Raw genomic sequence first — 10,555 nt, 5'->3', positions numbered from 1 at the left:
CGCGAAGCAAAGGTGATATATGTGCCAACCTAGGGGCACCAAAAATGGCCCGTGCGGCTGCGTTCTGCACCAGCTGAAGCTTCCGGATACTCTTCAAGGGTAGCCCCATGCAGAGTGCATTGCAGTAGTCTATATGGGAGATGACCAGGGTGTGAGTGACTGTTCGGAGGTCTTCCTGTTCCAGGAATGGGTGTAACTGGCGCACAACCCGAAGTTGCGCAAAGGCCCTCCTGGCCACAACTGCCACCTGCTCTTCGAGCAGGAGTTGTGAGTCTAGGAGAACCCCCAGATTACGCACTGAGTCTGTCTGGGGCAGTGCGGCCCCATCCAGAACTAAAGATGACAATTTCCAGGAAGGCGAGGCGCCATCCCTACAGATCGCAGATTCTCCAGGACACTGGGTTGACCTCTATGTCTAGGGCAACACAGGGGGAGAGGCCATGGTTAGTGTGCTTCTCCTAGGTCCCCCTCAACACAGAGAAACCTTTTGTTAGTGTGATGAACATTGAAAGAGGTATGAGGCAGAATTAGAGCAGTTCGAGTGGGAAAAGATTTGTAGTCATGGAGAATATAGATGGTAAATCATACATTGTGATGGACAGATGCTCTCCAAACTATTAGTTAAATATACTCATCTGACTCAGAACCATAAGTCAGGAGGGGGATTTATGTATCTTATATAACTGATTCAAATTGAATATACTGTTTCCTCTTCGTTTAATTTCCCTATATCAAGACCAAATTATCAATTATAAATCCTGCTGGATTTAAGTACTTAAAGACTGTATAAACCTTCTCCAACCTGTTGCTCCCAGGTATATTGGGATTAATACCAGGGAAATTTTTAGCCCAGCATAGTGGATGGGAATCCAGAACTTACAGTCCCAACACAACAGGTTAATAAAGGCTCTTGTAAAATTATTCCACTTAGATTCTTTAATTCAGCTCTCTTATTAGCAGTTTAGGTACGATATGACATTTCATGTTTAACTGGTTTTGCTGTTTTGGTGACTGTGAGACTGTTACGTTTCTGTAATTGTACTGTGCAATGATTTGTATTTACTGGTTGCCACTGACATTCTGATATTTTAATTGTCTTTGAATTGGTTGGCTGTTATGCCGCTACAAATAAATATTATGGCTATTATTAAAACTACTGAACTGCAATGTTCATAGTTACCAATGAGATCCTCATCCCTCAAGGGATAAATACCAGCAGCAGGTGAGCAGTATTTGTAATGATCACATTGGGGTGTGTGTGTATGTGTCTCTGGAGAGTTAATACTTCTCCTTGCCTGCCCTCAGCTAATTGCAAACTCATTCTCTCTGTGTTGTTTGTACAGTATATATGAAATGGCTCCATTCCTGCATAAGAGACAGGTACCATGACTTTGGAGAATTCTGATGTTTGAGCGGGGTTGGATAGAAAAGCCATCAAGGTAAAGGAATGGACAGTGCGAAAAAGGGCAAGGCTGGTAGATTGGTACCCAAACAGGAGCTCGCTAAACTGCAACTTCGGTTGTACACTTTATGATCAGCTATATAAACATTAAATATAAAACCCAAACTGGCATTTTAGCGTTATGTCTTGTTTGGCCTTTGTGGCTTACTATTTCAGGATTTAATATAAACAGTTTCTGCATAATTCTTCCATACTGATTGACAGTTTTCCCCCCATAACCACTGTTTCTGTTTTTTTAAAAATGAATTTCAAGTTCTTATTATGTTGTGTTGATACCAACATCAAATTTTAAGTGGCCAGTTAGTGGGTACCAGTCTTTTAAGGGAATAGGCAATTCTCAGATTTCTAGGATTCTCTCTGCTTGGGTAATGGGGTGGGGGGAGCTCCAATCAGATTCATATTTCAGAACCTTACATCAAGCTTCAAAAACAAGAGGCTACCTGGGGAGTTTGGGAGAGGACACTGAACTCTTGGGAGGTGTGGAAAAAAAGAGTCTTTCTTGCAAGGAATATATGTAGAAATCTTAGGTAAAGTGAGTACCTATTTCTGAGACACTCCACCATCCAAGAGCAGTGTTAATCTGTGCTATGGCTCAGCAGTACCACTGCTTTCAATCCAAAAGTCAGCCCTAAAACATTTGAAGAGGTAATAAAGAACATCTTTACATTTAAGTGATCGTGGGGAGCCCATCTGTGATTAGGGAAAAGAACAAAAGATGCCACTTCCAGACACACTTGAGCCTCAGCATTTCCCATTTCAAAAATTAACTGTGGCCCAAGATATTCCCCACAGCAGGAGCAGCAGCAGCAGCCTGGCCCACCCAAGGGATTGTTTGTGTTGATTCAGCCAAACCTCCTTCCAGATGCATAAATAGGAAGGCAATGCCACCCGGTCTACTCCTTCCATGTGGTTTTTGGATTCAAGTTATGAACTTCCAAGGTGCTAAGTAATGAATCCTACCATTTCAATGTTCTTGCTGGCCACTGGGTGGACCTGCTGAGTCTGAACTGCTTTTGAGCTGCAGGATTCAGCCTCTGAGCAGGGCAGAAGCTAGAATGATTGCCATCACCTGGCTAAATCCTGTTATTAAGAGCCAAGGAAACCAACACCTAAAACACTTGGATTTTAAAATATTTTTTGGCTTGTTGAAATAATAATAATAATAATAATAATAATAATAATAATAATAATAATAATAGATAAACCCTTATATTTTGATGTTGAGGTATTACCACCACCACCAGCACCACCACCCTGTCCTCAGTCCAAGGATCTCTTACCTCTTTGCTGTCTGGCTGGGTCTGAACTTGCTGACCCCACATCCTCCGTCGCTCCCTCTTTTATAATGACCCCTCTGGGGGAGGAGGGGGAAAAAGAGGGGCCGTGGGGCCAAACAGGGGATAAAATTACCTCTTGTGACGCAATTGTAAACATCTCTGGACTATTTTTAGAAAACAGGCTTCTAAAAATAGCATCCTTTCCCCCCAACACACACACCCAGCGTGCCTGTAAACTGATAGGGGAAGCAATAAAGAAAAGGCCTGGCTGTTTAAAAGGGGCTTGTTATCTCAGCAGGGAATTGGGGTTATGGGGTGGCTTGGAGAGCTGCTGCTTGTGAAAGAGAATTATCGTCACTTTTTGCTCTCTAATCCCAGTGATGTGATTGGTGATGGTGACCTGATGGCACTGAGGCCCTAGAAGAGGTGGTTCTGAGGTATTCTTCTAGACAGAGAGCTGAAGGGTGCGTAAAATCATATACTTAGCAACTGAGATTTTTGGATTGTTAGAAAAGCCTTTAATGTGTGCTGTCTCTGTAATCCTTAGTACAGTCCTGTAAAGTAGGGCGATACTATTATCAGGGCAGGGCCTACCATACAGCTGAATGAGATGGCTTCATCAGGCAATAGATGCTGTGAGGGAGATGAGATAAATATTAGAGGGCAGAATGATCAGATGACAGGTCCATGTAATTTCCCTGCATCCCTTAAAGTAGCTTGCAATCTCCAAGGGTGGTGCCGGATGCTCTCCCATTGTGAGTGTGGAAATAGGGCTTAATTCTCATCTGGTCAGCTTCTCTACGTGGGACAGGGAGGAGTCCCGTTTTCTCCTTTTCCTCAGGCATCAAAATGATTAGGTCAGGGTGGGGAACTGGAAACTGTAGACAAGTCAATGTATTATGGAGTCACAGTTGTTGTTATTGTTATTATTCAATTCCACTCCCCCTCACAAAGGGGCCCGAGAGTGGTTAAAAGAGAACAGTAACAGTCTTAAATAAACAATCAGCCATGCTTAAAACGTCACTAGAGTCACTGGGAATGATCACCTGAAGGCCTGAAGTACAAAGTCTACTAAAGTAGACAAAGTGTACAGATGATACTCTGTTCTGTCTCTCCTTTCCACCTGAATCAGGATCACGTGCTCAGCAGTTGCCTTGAGGTGGTGCTAGATGAAGCCAGCAAACTGAAGTGTAACCTAGATAAGATGGAAACACTGTGGATACATGGTTTTCAAGACCAGAAATTCTGGAAGTAGCCTGTATTTCATAAAGGAACATTCCCTCCTAATTTAAGAGCTGGGGACTGAACAGATCTCCTGCTACTACTTTATTGTGGTGGTTCCACAGGTAGGAATAGAGCACTATAATATTATGCTTCCAATTCCCAATCCATTGAGATGTTCCTTCAATATCTTATAAGCAGTAACGTCAAAGGCTGTTCAGAGATCCAGAGAAGCCACTGTGGTAGCACTGCCCATATCTCTGTCCCAGTAGAAAGAGAACTATGATCAGAGAAAAGCCAGGGGGAGATATTCTAGCTAATTGGCTTCTTCCAAGCATGCTTGTAGCTAAATGGTCAGCACAGTTTCAAGCGTCTTGCTCAAGAAAGGACTATTTGCAACTGAGTAATAATTATTCAAAGCCCCAGGGTTCAAGGAAGGTGTCTGTCTCCTGCAAGGTGGTAGCCTACTTCTCTCACTGAAAGGAGCAATTACTACTTCCTGGACCCACCCACTTAGACCCTTCCCATTAGATTTTAACCCTGTAACCAACAACACGTACCCACCCATTTCCATGTTCAGCTAGTGGTTGAGAAATATCATAAAGTGTTAATATCTATAAGGAAAATTGCACAAGCTGACACTGTGCAATTCGTTTTTCAGTTGTGCTAAGCCTGTGTCATCAGTTGGACCTCGTATTAACTACATGATCAGCTGGTTATATAGCAGGGTAGCATCTAACTTCTTGCAGTGATGCTTAGGTATTAAAGTTTAGGTACCAGTCAAGTTCTGTAGACTAACTGGCACCTTGTTTTGCTTGTGACCCCACACAGGATTTTGATATGCGATAACATCCAAATACACACATATGCACCCCTGCTACTTTAGGATCATGTATCAACCATATTCTGTTCAATCCAAATTCTGTACAAAGAAAGGCTTATATCTTCAAACTATGGAAATCATTCAGCTTATTTTATATATTTTTTCTACTCTGTTACTGATATTTTGTGTTCTGAATCTTGAGCACTGAATTTAGGCTCAATACAGAACGTATGAATTTATTTATTTATAGGCTAGGTTTTATTTTTTATTGTCCTTAACATACGTTCAAAGCAAAGTTTCTTCTGCACCTGAGACAGAAGGAAGGGATAGATAGTTAATTCACTGACTCAATAAAAATGAGAATCTGAAAAGGGAAATTTAAAATTTATGTCCTTCTGCTGAGATCTTGCCATCTGACAGACAATGAAAAGCAATCATCATAGAAAAGGCAAATAGGTCTATTGCACAGACTGAGTTCCCCCATCATATTACATCATAACATGGCTTGTGTGATTTATGTTTTATCTTAACATTTGTGAATCCAGCTATTATGGCTATCCACATCTGACATAATATTCTGTATAAATCAGGCATCCAGTAAAGTGCAAATCCATTCAAACCTGTGATTTAAGAAATATTGCAGCAGAGAAATTGAAAATCAAGTGCAGCTATCTAAGATTGGTACACTGACACAATTTTTTAAAGAGGAAAGCTCCACCCATATAATAACAATAGATAAGCAAGAAGGCAATTTTATTGATTGGCTCTGTATTATTTCCTAGTGCTTGTGTCAGAATCTACATTTCCTTCTTTGTTTATTTAGATACCAATATTGCTGAAGTTAAGTCTGCAGTGGCCATCACTTTCATCATATATGACAGTTATTGTCAATGATACATTATCTGTGTTGTTTCTACCCCACCCCTCCATCTCCCAATTCCTCTGCTCTGGCTGGCAGATTCTCTTTGGAGTATAATACTACTTTGATGTCTTTTGAATAAAGATGCAATGGTTGAACTTGTATTATTTGACTCCTCTCAGGAAAGTATCTGACCCCCCGATGATATAAGACAGAGATGAGTAACCTGCAGCCCAAGGGATTGGCTAATTTCAAAAGTTCACACCTCTGATAACAGCTATCTTTACCTTTCAGATAGCCTTCTTCTTGGAAGAGAGAAATATCAGGAAAAATATCTGACCCTCACATATTTCATGTTTTACTCCTTCCACTTTTGGAATGTGTTTCCAACACTTTATCTCCACAGGAATCCAACCTTCACTAAAAAAAAAAAAGACCCCATCTTTAAGGGAAACTTGTATATGATATCCAGCATTAAACTGATTTCATAAAATATCACTGCCCAGGCATATCTGGGAAATGCAGTTCTATGGGAGCAGTAGGCAGGACCCTAATCTAGCAAAGATATAATTCCCTAAGGTTCTTTGTTTTCCTTTTATCCAAGCGAGTTGAACCTTTTGAATCCTACCTATTTGAAGGACTAAGAGTTATAAATACCTGATATGTTTGAATATTGTGCTAAAAAAAAAACCTCCCTCATTACTTCTGCTTTCTGGAAACTTTTTGTGACTCTGAATTTCCAAAAAGCACAGAAAAAAACATATATTGCAGCCTGGGATTCTGCTATTGTTTGGAGTAAAAATAAACATGGGTGAATTCCTTAGTAACCCTTGTGATGCACTCCATGTGGGAATGCCATTGAAGACTGAAGGTTCAGTTGGTACAAAAAGCTGCTGCTTGCATTTTGATTAGTGGGTGAAGAATATTATGCCAACAATTTTACTGGATATCTGTATGTTTCCATGCAATTTAAGAACCTGTTTTAAACTGTGAAAGGCCTACATTTTCTGAATATCTTTGGGAGTGCATTCCCTCAGAGGAGTAATGTGCTTTATGCTCAGACACTAGCACATTTTTTCTCAGAATCTTTCTTTCTTGGATAGGTGATTCATTTCTGAGGAACAGTCATCTCAGTAGTCACCCCCATAGTTTGGAAGGAAATTCCTCCTCACAGGAAATCTTGTTGCTGCTGACATTTGCCTCTTTCTACAGACCAGGCAGGAAACAGATAAAATATTTTTACCCTGTCATTTTTGTAAATGAGACCCTTGTTTGCTCATATCAGGCCTGATTGATACTTGGAGACTACTGGAGCTGAAGGGTGAGAAGTTGGGAAGTAGCCTGGAAAGTTGAAAACCATCCTGGAAGTTGAACCATTTCTTCCTAGAAAACTGCATGGACCTGTTCATGAAGTTACAGGAATTGAGCTTGATTCAGAGGAAACTGTTCCCCTTGCTGTTGATCTATGTTTGATTCCATTAAGTTTATGGGTTTTAATGAACCATGCTGTTTTTAATGTGGTGAATAGCTTTGCAAACTAGATAACAGTAAATTAAATACCCTAGGGTAGGGACTTGTCCAAAAGCAATATAAAGTTACAGCAAATACATCTCTGAATCAAGGCCTTTATCTGCAGAGCTAGTAACATAGATAAAGATGTGCTTCTTCAAAAGATGCAGACTCAGACAGTTAAGTGCCGGCAAGATGAGCAGTAGGAAATAAAGAGCATCCAACCTTCTTCTGTACACATTTGCTTTTCGTTGGGTGAGGGCAGTCTGCCCACTCTAGGCCTTTTCAGATATGTTGGGTCTGAATTTTCCAGAATTTCCAGTTTGTTAGTTGTGCTGGTCCTGGACACTCTGCTAGAGGAGAATTATAGAAGTGATAGCCTTTCTCTTAACTCATTTGGAAGACACCAGGCTGGAGAATGGTAGGATGATGCTGGTCAGTGTGTCTATATGAGCATTAGATAATTTGCAGCTCAATATTTTTCCCTGTAAACAAGCTCTCATTATAGAAAAATACGAAAATGAGAAGACAGTGAAATAAATTAATCAACAAAATGGTAGTATAATTGTTGTGTGAAGATGGTTAATACATCTGAAAAATATGAAAGACAAAATATTATTTGATAACAGGTTGTCTGTTTGGTGATGTGGTTGAGGAGAAAGGAGCAATATCAAATAGCATGGTTGATAACACAGCTGCCAAGGAAGGAACTCAAAGAGCAATTGCCCAAAAAATGATACACTGAATGTGTAGCATAGTCTTAACAGGTCTCAGATGTTTGCTGCATTTGTCATGTTTTCTTCTGGACCTATTAACAACAAAACAACTCTATTTCACAGCTACAAATGGCACATTAAAAAAAAACTCTGTATGATCACATAAAACAGTTATTATGTTAATTTAAAAGAAGTTTCTTAGACCCCATTAAGAAAAATCAGCATAGGAGAAGCTTCACCAGCTGCTTACCCCACAATTTGCAGATGAGAATAAAGATAGGATAATTAACTGAGCTTCTCTATTTATGCACTGCTGGAGCTATCCTGAGCCTGCTGCATTCATTTAATCTGCAAAAGTCTGCCCTTCTCTCTTTAAAATCCCAAGCAATAATTTGTCATTTGCTTAAAGACAGTAAAATCCTACAATATGCACTTGAGGTTTTCAGATTTCCTTCATCAGTTGCAGTCTGTGAAATACCTAATACTGCATGGTGCCTTAATATCCATATATATTTATAGGCATATATTCTAGACAAAAGATACAGTAACACTTGGGCATCTCACCTTGACACAAAAAAGCTGCTGAGCATTGTGAGATTGTGGCAGGATATAAATGTAATAAATAACTATAACAAGGTATATCCCAAACTAGAAGCAACATATGGGCAACAAGTTAGCATGAAGATTGCCATGTTCTATCTATAGACTATTCTTGATAAATACACCCAGAGCACAAGACTCTTTGAATTATATCTTAAATGAGTAGGATTATGTGCTGGAGAAAAATTTAATCTAAGCTGATTAATAGAACTGGAGTTTTCAAATCCTGCAATATCAGCATTGCACTTTATTCTTCTTTCAAACTAGTTTGAATGAAGTTCAAATTTTTTCAAACATTTTTCTAGTTGTTTGTACAGTTCTGAACTATGGAGTATATAAAACAGGAGTGGGCAGAAGATGGAATGGGACTTACTGGTAGGTTTCTGGGTACATCTTCTCCACCGAAGAATTTCGTGATCTTTGGGACTCTAGTAAAAAAGGAGATTATACAAGACTGAAATCTGCCCATCCTTAATATAGAGAGAATTTGAAATTAATTCAGATGGGCAGAGAATATGGAAAATAAATTCTTTGAGGAGAAGCTGGAGTAACTTAGAGGCAGCTACCCCAAACGGCAAGCCTAAATCTAGTGGGCTTAATTTATAGCTTTTGAGTGAACATTTAGTTGGGTTCTTTACAGTAAGCGAAATTGACACATGTTCCAGAGGTGGAGGAGGGAGAAAATCTATCATATTTTCAGAGGCTAGATTGCTATCTATAGTTCTGGATTTCCTTCATCAAATGTGGACCTAGGCTCAATGCCCTTCTCACTCTATGGTTTATTAACATTGTTATCTTAATAGAGTGCCACTTTTTAAAAAAAGATTATGACTACTGTAGATTTAGGTATGGCTAGTATTCATACCTATTTTTTTTCCCTCCAACAAACATTTCCCTGCCATCCTAATTTTCAAAACCTCAGTGATGTTCCCCTATCATTTGGTTTAGTTTAGTTATAAGGTGATCTCAGGGGAAATGAAAACAGTGGAGGGGTAAGAAATTAAGAATGAGGCAGCAAGGTGGAAGTGAAAACTTTCCCCCCTTTTTGTGTCAGAATTTGGGATCACCCAGGTAGTACTTGCGGTAGGTTCAGAGAAGTCAATATTTTTCTTTTACAAGAATACATTGTAGTAAGATAGCTTTTTAAAAAAATCTTCAATGTGTTTAAAAATTCTCATATTCTTGTCTTTCTCCTTGATCCTCCCATTGCATCCCCCCCCCTCGGTCTTTATCTATCTATCTATCTATCTATCTATCTATCTATCTATCTATCTATCTATCTATCTATCTATCTATCTATCTATCTATCAGCTTTTTATCACCACCCATCTCCCCCACATGGGGGACCCTGGGCAGTTCACAGTAAAAACAATTTAAAATTCAATAAAATTATAAATAATACTAATATTCTAGTAAACATAAAATACAATATAAAATATAATAAAATCCAAATAAGGGCAGATCAATTCAGCCCATAAGGGATAAGGCTGGTCCCTGCAGGGCTAGGAACTAACCAGCCCCAGGAATGGCTCTTCCTTTCCCCACTCCAAGCATGATGACAGAACCAGGTTTTCAGCTGTTTTCTGAAGTCCAGAAGAGAGGGGGCCAACCATATTTCCGGGGGAAGGATGTTCCAAAGGGCGGGAGCTACCGCAGAGAAGGCTTGCCTCCTGGACCCTGCCAGTTGGAATTTTCTTGCAGACAGGATCCATAGCATGCCCTCTCTGCATGACCGGGTGGGACGGGTTGATGTGATGGGGGGTGAGACGGTCCCTTAGGTAGCCTGGCCTCATGCCATGTAGGGCTTTAAAGGTGATAACCAACACCTTGAATTGAACCCGGAAGCAAACTGGCACCCAATGCAGCTTGCGGAGCAGCGGAGTTATATGTGCTGATCTTGAAGCACCTAAAAACATCGGCGCAGCTGCATTTTGGACCAGCTGTAGCTTCTGGATACTCTTCAAGGGTAGCCCCATGTAGAGCGCATTACAGTAGTCTATATGGGAGATGACCAGGGCATGAGTGACCATTCGAAGGGCCTCTTGTTCTTCTCTCAACAGGTATCCATCACTTATTCTGCTTATTCCT

At 40.1% G+C, this 10,555-nt stretch overlaps 2 protein-coding genes across 3 annotated transcripts in view; one reads left to right on the top strand and one right to left on the bottom strand.

Moving 5' to 3' along the window:
* The window catches only part of LOC134496728 (cullin-9-like), a 505,703-nt gene that overhangs the window by 350,902 nt on the left and 144,246 nt on the right, over positions 1–10,555 (top strand). The gene's annotated exons all lie outside the window — the stretch shown is intronic.
* The window catches only part of KLHDC3 (kelch domain containing 3), a 358,937-nt gene that overhangs the window by 279,091 nt on the left and 69,291 nt on the right, over positions 1–10,555 (bottom strand). The gene's annotated exons all lie outside the window — the stretch shown is intronic.

The sequence above is a fragment of the Candoia aspera genome, chromosome 1 (genome assembly GCF_035149785.1).
Source record: "Candoia aspera isolate rCanAsp1 chromosome 1, rCanAsp1.hap2, whole genome shotgun sequence".
Classification (NCBI taxonomy): Eukaryota; Metazoa; Chordata; class Lepidosauria; order Squamata; family Boidae; genus Candoia; species Candoia aspera.
Note: the sequence above shows the minus strand (reverse complement) of the source record. Positions and strands in the feature narration are given on the sequence as shown.